General features: G+C 53.6%; 1 pseudogene; it reads right to left on the minus strand.

Moving 5' to 3' along the window:
* Nucleotides 1-4,876: 4,876 nt before the first annotated feature.
* Nucleotides 4,877-8,004, minus strand: LOC140263349 (ciliary microtubule associated protein 1A-like; annotated as a pseudogene).
* Nucleotides 8,005-9,814: the final 1,810 nt, after the last annotated feature.

Raw genomic sequence — 9,814 nt, forward strand, 5'->3', positions numbered from 1 at the left:
TGGGGGTCTGCCGTGCTCCAAGCAGTTCTGTTCCTGGCAGTGAGGCTGCAGGGAGGTCGGTCATCTCAGCAGTCATCGACGCTGTAAGTGCTGAAGCTCTGCAGCCATGTATGGCCTTCCTAGTGTGCAGAGACAGACGGGACCCAGAGGGCTTATGGAGGGGATGTAGAAGGGGGGGACATAGATTGGACTCCAAAAGAAGATGGAGGGGATATGGAGAAGACTAGGAAGAGGACGTAGAGAGGACATAGGTGGGACATGGAGGTGAGGGAGATGGGGCGTGAACTGGATAGAGAGGGGTGAGAAGGCAAGGTGGATCGTGGGGACATGGGCACAGGTCAAGGGCCAAGTCCAGCTCTGCAACCACAGCAACATGTTGGGGACGCCGAGCTGCAGCTGGGGGTGAAGCAGAGCAAGATGGAGGGGGGGACATTCAGGAACCGAAAACACCTTCCAATGGGGCTTTCTCCATCCCTCAGCCTGCAGCGCAGCCACACGACCTAGGCAGGCCTCAGACTCTGATCCTGCTGCTGGGTACTGCAGGGTGCAGCCTGGCTCAGTCCTTACTGCGCCTGGCGACTGATGGCTGTGTGTGGGATCGCAGTCAGCCTCCTCCACTACAGGCTGAGCCACTCAGCTCTCCAAGAATTCCCATAGCCTTTTCTCATCCCTCCATTCCCACGCAGAACTGACTGAGGAGGGGAGGGGGTCTTGGAGGGGAGGGATGGGCCCAACGGTGGTGGCAGATCTGGGTCGCTGCCCTTTCTGCTGCCCAGATTGCCCTGAAGGTGGGCCTGGGGGCCCGGGGAGGTGGGCTTTGTAACTGAATGAACGGCTGAAAAGAGGTATAGCAAAGTGAATGCAAGACGTTTAATAATTGAATGTACAAAACAGTAAATAAATGACAATAGCTTGTGTTGCCAGGAGCGCATTGACAGTAAGCAAAGTGTTGTGCAGGCAGGGAGAAATGAGTGCTGTGGGTCCTGGGGGCAGCAATGAGAGATGCTCCTCCTGCTAGTGCTGTTCCACTGGAACGTCCCTTTGTTTTTCTACTTCTGGGAATATTTGAACTGGTTGAAAGATGTCTACAGACAGAAGTGTAGCAGAGTGAATGCAAAACATTTAACAAGTCATTGAGATCTGACAGTGAAAGCAACTTTCTTTCCAAATATCTTATTTTCAGGAAGGAGGGTGGGACGGGAAATTGGTATTTCAGGGAGAATATTTCTTCTTTTTGGGAGCTGTGTTTTATGTGCTTTATGTCTTCTTTTGGTTTCCAAAGTGGCATTTTTTGTAGAAGATGGATTCTATTGGGATGAAAAGAGATATTTAAGGAGAAAATATCCTACTGGTAGCATCAAATGAATTTTGGTCAGGAAATGTTTTCTTTGGGAGATAAAAATCAGTATTTGTGGGAGAAAACATCCTTTTTTGGGAATAAAAAGCAGCATTTTGTGTAGAAAATGTTTTATTTTGGGGATAGAAAGCAGTGTTTTGGTGAGATACTATCTTCTATTTGGTAAAAAAGTTGATGTTTTGGGGAGAAAATGTCTTATTCTGGGGATATAAGGTGGCATTCTGGGAAGAAAATGTGTTATTTTTTGAATACTACACTTGGTGACACTGTCTCCCATGCTAACCTCCTGCAAAAGCTGGCAGCCCGTGTCTTGGATGGGTACACTATCATCTCGGTAAGGAGCTGGCTGAAGGTCCGGGCCCAGAGAGTGGTGGTAAATGGAGTTAAATCCAGTTGGAGACCAGTCACGAGTGGTGTACCCCAGGGGTCGGTGCTGGGGCCTGTCCTCTTCAATATCTTTATTGATGACCTGGATGAGGGCATCGAGTGCACCCTCAGTAAGTTCGCAGATGACACTAAACTGGCTGGGAGTGTGGATCTACCTGGGGGTAGCGAGGCCCTACAGAGGGATCTGGACAGGCTGGAGAGCCGGGCTGAAGCCAATGGGATGAGGTTCAACAAGAGCAAATGCCGGGTCCTGCACTTTGGCCACAACAAGCCCAGGCAGCGCTATAGGCTTGGGGCGGAGTGGCTGGAGGACTGTGTAGAGGAAACGGACCTGGGGGTATTGATTGATGCTCGGCTGAACATGAGCCCACAGTGTGCCCGGGTGGCCAAGAAGGCCAACGGCATCCTGGCTTGCATCACAAACAGTGTTACTAGCAGGAATAGGGAGGTAATTGTCCCCCTGTACTCGGCACTGGTGAGGCCGCATCTCGAGTACTGTGTTCAGTTTTGGGCCCCTCACTGCAAGAGAGACATTGAGGCCCTGGAACGTGTTCAGAGGAGGGCAACAAAGCTGGTGAGGGGTCTGGAGCACAGACCTTGTGAAGAGTGGCTGAGGGAGCTGGGAATGTTCAGCCTGGAGAAGAGGAGGCTCAGGAGAGACCTTATAGCTCTCTATAACTTCCTGAAGGGAGGTTGTGGTGAGCTGGGGGTCGGCCTCTTCTCTCATGTAATCAGTGATAGAACTAGAGGGAATGGCTTCAAGCTGCGCCAGGGGAGGTTCAGGCTGGACATTCGGAAGTATTACTTCTTGGAAATGGTAGTCAGGCACTGGAATGTACTGCCCACAGAGGTGATGGTGTCACCGACTATGGGGGTGTTCAGGAAACATTTGGATGTTGTGTTGAGGGATATGATTTAGCTGGGAAGTATTGGTAATGGTTGGACTGGATGATCTTCTAGGCATGGATGTAGTCCTGGGGCTGTTGAGAACTGGCTGTGTAGGGGACTTGGGGCGGCAGGGCGACTGGCTTCCATTTTTCTCCATTTGCAGGCATGGATGAAGATATCATCATCGACATCTTGACCAAACTAAATGTTTCCCAACGTCAGCAAGTTCTGATCACCTAAAAGGTCTACGGAGATGTGTGAAGGTGGTTGTGTCACTTGGGTGAAAAGTGACAAAGGACCCAATCTCCATAAGAGAAAGGTCGGTGGAGAATTTCCTTGACCTAGGTTGTTTTGTTTTTGTTCAGTTCAGAGCAGCTGATGATGCAAGGAGGGTTAGAGCCTAAAGAGAAGAGGTGAACGGCTCAGTTCTGTCTGTCCTGGAAGGCCGTACCTTCTGCCACCTCCTTCCTCCTCTCTTGGCTTTCTAGGATTTGATTGGTGACTTTATGTGGTTGCTGAGTGGGAATTTTGAGAGGGTGATGGTTGGGATGATGACTCCCACCACCATGTCTGATGTGCATGAACTGAGGAGGGCTGTGAAGGTTTGGAAATGTTTCTTTTGTATTGCTGAAGTTCAGGCCAAGGACTTACTGCTTTACTATGAATGTCTTCTTAATTTATTATTAACTCTTAAAGAGACCTGTTTGCATGTCAGGAACGGTTGTTGGTATCTTAAATCTTGCCTTGGCGATTCCCTGGGGAGCAGGAACAGATGAAGGCTGCCTGATGGAAATTCTGGCTTCTCGCACCAGTGAAGAGATTCGTCTCATTAATGAGAACTCCGGGCTTTATGAGTAGTGCAAAAGGCTGGGCCTTGTCCTGCTGCCTGACAGTCAGTTTGTGTGTGTGCAGGCAGGTGTGAGGAGGAAGGAATCTGGGGAGCTTGTAGGTGTGGCATGTTGGCCAACCTCGCTGTGGCTGAATGTCCCAAGAAAAGCTAGACTAGAATTTCACCAGCAAATGAACTGATGTAAATAAATTGGGGAGGAGGGAATGTATGTGGATGATGCCCCTGCTCAGCAGGATGCTCGGGTGTGTAGGAACGTGCTTCCTTGCAAGAGCTATCTGTTCTTGTGCATGTGATGTGTGGTGAAGAGAAGCCAACCCGTGAAATGGGAATAAATGGGTTCTGGTCTTATTTGCAAGTCTCTAATGAGAAGCCTGTAGGTAGACTGGTTACTTGGAAAGGGCAATGACATTTCAGCTGTGAGTTGCCGTGCCTGGTTGGTGCTTGTAGGAAAATATCCATGATCTGGACAAGTATGTTCCAGCAGTTCTCTAGCACCAATGAATTAAAGATCTTGTGTATACCCAGTCTTCTCCATGAGCCTTACTTTGTCTGTAAGTGCCTGTATGAAGCAGGGAGAAGAAATGGGGAATGAATGGGGAAAAGGAATGGGGTTGGTACTGTGTGATCTTTGAGCTCTCTTCCAACCCAAACCATTCTCTGCTCCCAGCTTCACACCTACTGCCTGCCCTTCTCTGTTCCCTGCTCATGCCCTCCAGGCTTTTCCTCCCCTTGCTGAGCAAGGCCATGCCCAGTAGCTACCCTTGATCCTCCTCCACCCTTTGCCTTCCTCCACATGGATGCTTGTTTCTGGCACTTCAGCCCGCTGCCCTGCCCATGTACCTGATCTCTTGGGGAGACAGCAAGGTGGCCTGGAGCGGCCCACAGCTCCTCCCGGGCTTCTCAGCTTTGATTCAAACCCAGAACCCAAAGGAGTTCCTCTTACATTCTGGCCCAGATTCTTCTCCCATGCAGCTCCTGTGGCAAGCAGGGGCCCAGCTCTTCCCACATTCCTCCATTCCTGCAAGTTTGCTTTTTTCCATTCTTTGCCTTGCTTTGCTTTGCATTCCTTTGTTGTGCTATGGTTAGCTTTCTTACTTGCCTTCTCTATATTTGTTGCCATCTGTTGCTTTTTATTCTCTTTTTGCCTCCGTGTTTCATTATTTTCCCTTCAACCTTTGTTTCAGGAATGTCTTTACGGCCAAGCCAGGTGTTGTCACGGGTACAGGAAATGCTGCCGGCCATCCTGTAAGCTGGCAGCTGATCACCAGCAGGTGTTTAAGTCACCCAGCCCCAGGCATCTCACTGACATCTACCTGATGGCGCTGGAAGGGCTGCACTGCCCACACTGGCCTCCCTTTGCTATTTGCTGCATTGATTCCTTACTTCAGCACGTGGCAGACCTCAGTAATGCAAATGACTGATAAAGCAAGCGTCAGTGGTTTGCAATGTGCTGATGTTAGAAAGGCTTCAGGGAGCGGCAGCGCATTCCTGTGTGCAACGGTGAGGAAAAAGGAGTAACAAGAAGATATACATAAAGGTACTAAATTAATTTATTAATGACTTACTCCTAACACTAACATCTAACAGTATAATGGGCAAAAGCCCAACTGGATGAAGGGAAATGGAATCAGAAGGAAACCGGCAGTTGGCTGCTCTTTCTTCTCCTCCCCTCCCGTTCCAGGAAAGCAACCACGGCCTTCCAGACTTTGCTGTCTTATTCCACGATGAGAGGGGTTGTGTAGAGGGAATGCCGGATCCCAAAAGTGGAGGCAGGCGCCTGGGGCTTGATCAGCGTTACCTGGGAGGGCAGAAAGGAAAGGCAGATCAGCAAGGGCCCTTCTTTGCTGCCCTTGCTCCCTGCTGTCCTGCACCCCTCCCAATCCCAGACAGTCCCTGGTGCCTCACTGGGAAGGGCTGAGCGCCAGTGCAGAGCCGGTGCAGCTCCCTGCTAGAGCAGAGCTGGCTCAGGGAGGTGTGCTGGCCTTACATGTGCTCTTATGGGCCCCTCCTGTCTCAAAGAGGGCTGGCTGTGCACCTGGGACCTCACAGCTAACTCTCCTATGCTGGGGGTGTGCTGCTTGGAGCCCCTCTGAGCTGCATCCCCCCCGAAGAGCTTGTGAAAGACCAGCACGGCCCATTGAAGGGAATAGGAGCAAAGGGAGGAAAAGCTGCGTGCTGCGCTGTTCCTCACTTCCTCTACTTGGAGGTGGCACGAGGGCAAGGAGCAGGCCTGCTGTCCTGCACTTGGTTCCTGCAGCCAGAAGCTGTTTGGCTGGATGAAGCCTCAGAGAAAGGGGGAGAGGCATGAAGGCTGTGCTTGTGAAGCAGAGGGGAAGAGCTGAGCTGAGGCCTTACCCGGCCTACGCTGTAGTCTGCTGGCCCGGGCTTCACTGCTTTGCCCTCTCCCTGTTTTGGTCGGGCTGGCATCGTGTATGCGGGCGCCTTGGTCTTGTACACATCCACAGCCACTCTGGGGAGCGCCGCAGGACCTGGAGTCTGCAAGAGAGGCATGGCCACACGGGGCTGGGGTCACATTCAAGGCTCTCTCTTTCCCTGGAAGGCTGCATTAAGCAAAGTTGCAGCAGGGTTGGAAGCCCCTGTGGCACAGGGAGAGCAGCCCAGGTTCGGATGCTAACATGGAAAAGAGGAGCAGCAGAGCTCACCTTGGCAAGGTCCTCATCAAAGCGACCGCGCTGGCTCCTTCCCCTCATGGAGTAGCAGGGGCTGGCCGATGTGTAGGCTGTGTTGGGCCCCATCAGCCTGGGCAGTGTGTAAGTGCCAGGACCTGCAGGAGGAGCAGCAGAGAGTGTGTGCGTGAGGGGATGGAGGAGATGGAAGCAGCAGCGAGGGGCAGCCTGCCCAGCCCGCTGGTGGGAAGTGGAGGGACATCTTGCCCCTCTGCCAGTTCCTGCCTCTCCTCTGACACAGGGCCAGTGCCAGCAGCTTCGAGCATGAGCAGCTGGAGACGCTGCTGGCCGAGAGGTGGTGGTCATGTAAGAAAGCTTGTGGCCCAGCGCCGCATCTTGCCGCACAGGCCATGCAGTAGGCCCTCTGCTGGTGCTGAGCAGCAGCCCGTCCCTGGAGGATGCTCAGGCTGAAGGGTCTGCCTTTGCCAGGGTCACGTACCTGGAGGGCGGTCTGTCTGGAGGGGCTCCCGCCGGAAGGCCATGGACTGCACCGGTGGGCACTTGAAGACGTGCCTGTTGGCAGCTTCGGTGCGGTAGTCACCTGGGACAGAGGAGGAAGAAAGCTGTGAAGGGCTGGTCTCCGTCTGCAGCCAGAAAGGGTCCTCTGAAGAGCTGCAGAATTGCTGGGGGACACAGGCAGCACGCGGGGACACTTCTCTGTGCCCCGCCACTATGTCCTGCCTTGCTGTCCCTCCTGTCAGCCCCCTGCTCCTTGTTCTTTTCAGACATAGTGCCTTGTGCCCTGGGCCCATGGTGCTGGGCAGCTGTCCTTCTCCGAGGGCATTTATCGCTGCTCAGAGCAGCTCATGCTCTCTCAAAAAAGACCTACAGCTCCATCAGGGCGTGAGCTGACCCCGGGCAAACGTGCTGCGTGCTCGTGTTGTCTGAGAGAAGTGCTGCAGCAGTGCTACTCACTCGGTCCGGGGGTGACGGTGGTCTTTGTCGTGGGTCGTCCCCGGAGGTGGGTGCCTGGAACCACGTACTTGCCATTCCTAGTGATGGCCGGCTCCACAAAGTAGCAGGGACCTGGCCCACAGCTCTCTGCCGCAGGCCGTTTGGTCCCTCTAAACGTGTACGCGGGGGCACGGTTTTTGGTGGGGCTGTGGCCCACGTAACCTAGGAGGAAAAGCAGAAGAGAGCACACCCCTGTGCAGCTGCATGTTTTGAGCTCCTTTGGACCCAGACCAGAAGCAGGCCCCTTTGTCCTCGGGTCACAAGGAGCAGCGCCAGCAGCATTGGCCTTCCTCGGCCAGGCCTGGCTTGCAGCTGCGCCAGAGAGCCAGGAGGCTCTGACAGAACGGGGCAAGGCTGGGGAGCTGCTCTGCCCCTCTGACCAGCCCTGGGGATGGTCGCTGTACCTGTTGTCCCCGGGATGGAGTACTGGGGCCCGGGGCTGGGGAACTGGGCCGAGATGAGGCCACGTGGGCGATGGGGTCTCCAGGTCCCCACCCAGGCTCCGTCCATGCTGGCAGGCATGTGCCTCCAAACCTAAAGGCAAGAGCAGAGCAGTTCCTGACGGGGGTTCCTGAGCAGGAAGGGCCGGCAGCAATTTCTCCTGCTCACTGCCAGTCCTGTGCTACACGCCCCTCACACACACTGCAGCCAAGCCCGCATCCTGCAGCTGGGCTCTGCAGCCTGAAGTGTGCAGGAACTCTCCCTCACCTCTCTGAGCCTTGGAGGACGAGCACGATGAGGCTGAGCTGCTCTGCTGCTGGGGCTGCTCTCAGGCACAGGGCACGGCGAGCGGCTGCGGGCAGCACAGCTCACAAATGAGGTGCCTGGAGCCAGTGGCCGGCTGTCCTTGGGGAGGGCCCGGCGTCGTCATGGCAGCGCATTGTGACAGCACACAGGCTCCGGGTGATGCCATCCATGCTGTGACATCTGGCTGGCCTGGAGCCATGCCCTCCACGCCTTCTCAGCCTTGCACCCCAACCAGTAAGAAGTCGTAGCTCACACTGCTGACACCTGCAGATGGACCGAGCTCTTAGTTAGATCACACAGCAGAGCTCAGCTTGGTCCTGCTGGCTGTTCAGATTGGTAGTTTTTCTCTCGTTTTCTTTTTAATTGTTGGATTAACACGTGTGAATGGGAACTGCTGTGCAGTCAGGATTGGTCAGTTATGGAAATGTCACATGCCCAGAAGTGTTATGAAAACGTTTGTCCAGGCAGTGAGAGGTCCTGGTGGGACAGAAGGTGCAGCAGAGATGAGAATTTCCTTTAGTGAGGCTGGAAAGGAGGAAAAGAGGAAAGAATACAGCAAAAAGGGGGATAGATTTATCTCCAAAAAATTCAGTAATCTATGCATAACCTGTCACGTGTGATGTCTGCATATTCCCCTAGAACATGCAACAATTTTCTGCTGCTTGTTGTTTGGAGCTCTCCTATGGCTTGATCAAGTTAGTCTTGATGCCAGCCACGGGTGCACCTTTAGCCATTCTCAGCAGAATGGTAACAGAGGTTGCTCAAAGGGAGAGAGGAAAGGAGGAGCTAAACTGAAGCCAACACTTAGTTGCAAAGAGCTCTGCCTGCATTCCATGTCAGCACCCAGACATGAGCCGTACAGCCCTTGCTCTCAGCACACACACCTCTTCTCTTACCAGCTGCTTGCATCCCTGTGCAGCGCTGCTCAAAGCCCTCCTCCAGCCCTCCCTTCACAAAGCAATACGCAGTCTCTCCCCAGCCATGAGCTCTGGGCTGTTTGATGCCTGTGCCATCAGCGGGACCTGCAGAACAAACCTTGGCTTCAGAGCTTGGAGGAGACAAGCGCTCTGTCTAGGAACATTCACCATCTGAAGCACTTGAAAGCAGCTGCTTCTTGAAAGCCCTGGATCTGTGTGACACACCAGGAGATGCTCAACTCAAGCCGCAGCCCTCTCCACAATGGAAGGGCTCTTCACAACCGGCTGGAGGGGGAGCAAAGACGCACAGAGGTCTGACAGCTCTGAACCAAAGCAGGGCAGCTGGTGCTGCTGCAGGCAGTGCTTCCCATGCCTGCCCAGCCTGCAGTCAGCAGACAGCGTTGGCGGCCGCCTGCTGCTCAGATAGAAGCACAAGTGCTGCTGGAGGAGCAGCGCAAAGCACAGCCTGAATCGCTGCTACCTTGCACTGAGGAAAGGCTGAGATGCACCACGGCCTCACCTGCTGCCTTCTTGGAAGGGGAGGTTCAGCTCCACTCATCAGCAAGTCCTCCAGAAACTTCCTTCTTTCTTCCTGAGCAGGAGACTGGATGCTGAAACCTTCTCCAACGTCATTATTAAACAGTACCTGGACCTGAAGCTCCAGGAGAAAACGCAGTTCAGATCCAAGACCACAAAACAGTCATATTCTAGTCCAATACAATTCCAATTCTGATTTAAATTTCGGGACTAGCATTTCACCCACCTTGCTATGGAAGGGGGAAGGGAGGGGGAAAGGGAAAGGGGAAGCGAGGGAGAGCCTTCTAGCCCCACATGCCCCTATAACCCACTCTGTAGCCTCATACACCCTATAGCCCCATACATCCCCTATAGCCCTGTATCCCACTAGAATCCTCCTACTGCCCACCCACAGCCCCCTAGAGACACATCCCCCATAATCCTCCTATAACCCACCCAGAGCACCCTACAGGCCCCCTTTTAGAACCTTATAGCTCCCCCACAGCCCTAT

The sequence above is a fragment of the Excalfactoria chinensis genome, chromosome 29 (assembly GCF_039878825.1).
Source record: "Excalfactoria chinensis isolate bCotChi1 chromosome 29, bCotChi1.hap2, whole genome shotgun sequence".
Lineage (NCBI taxonomy): Eukaryota > Metazoa > Chordata > Aves > Galliformes > Phasianidae > Excalfactoria > Excalfactoria chinensis.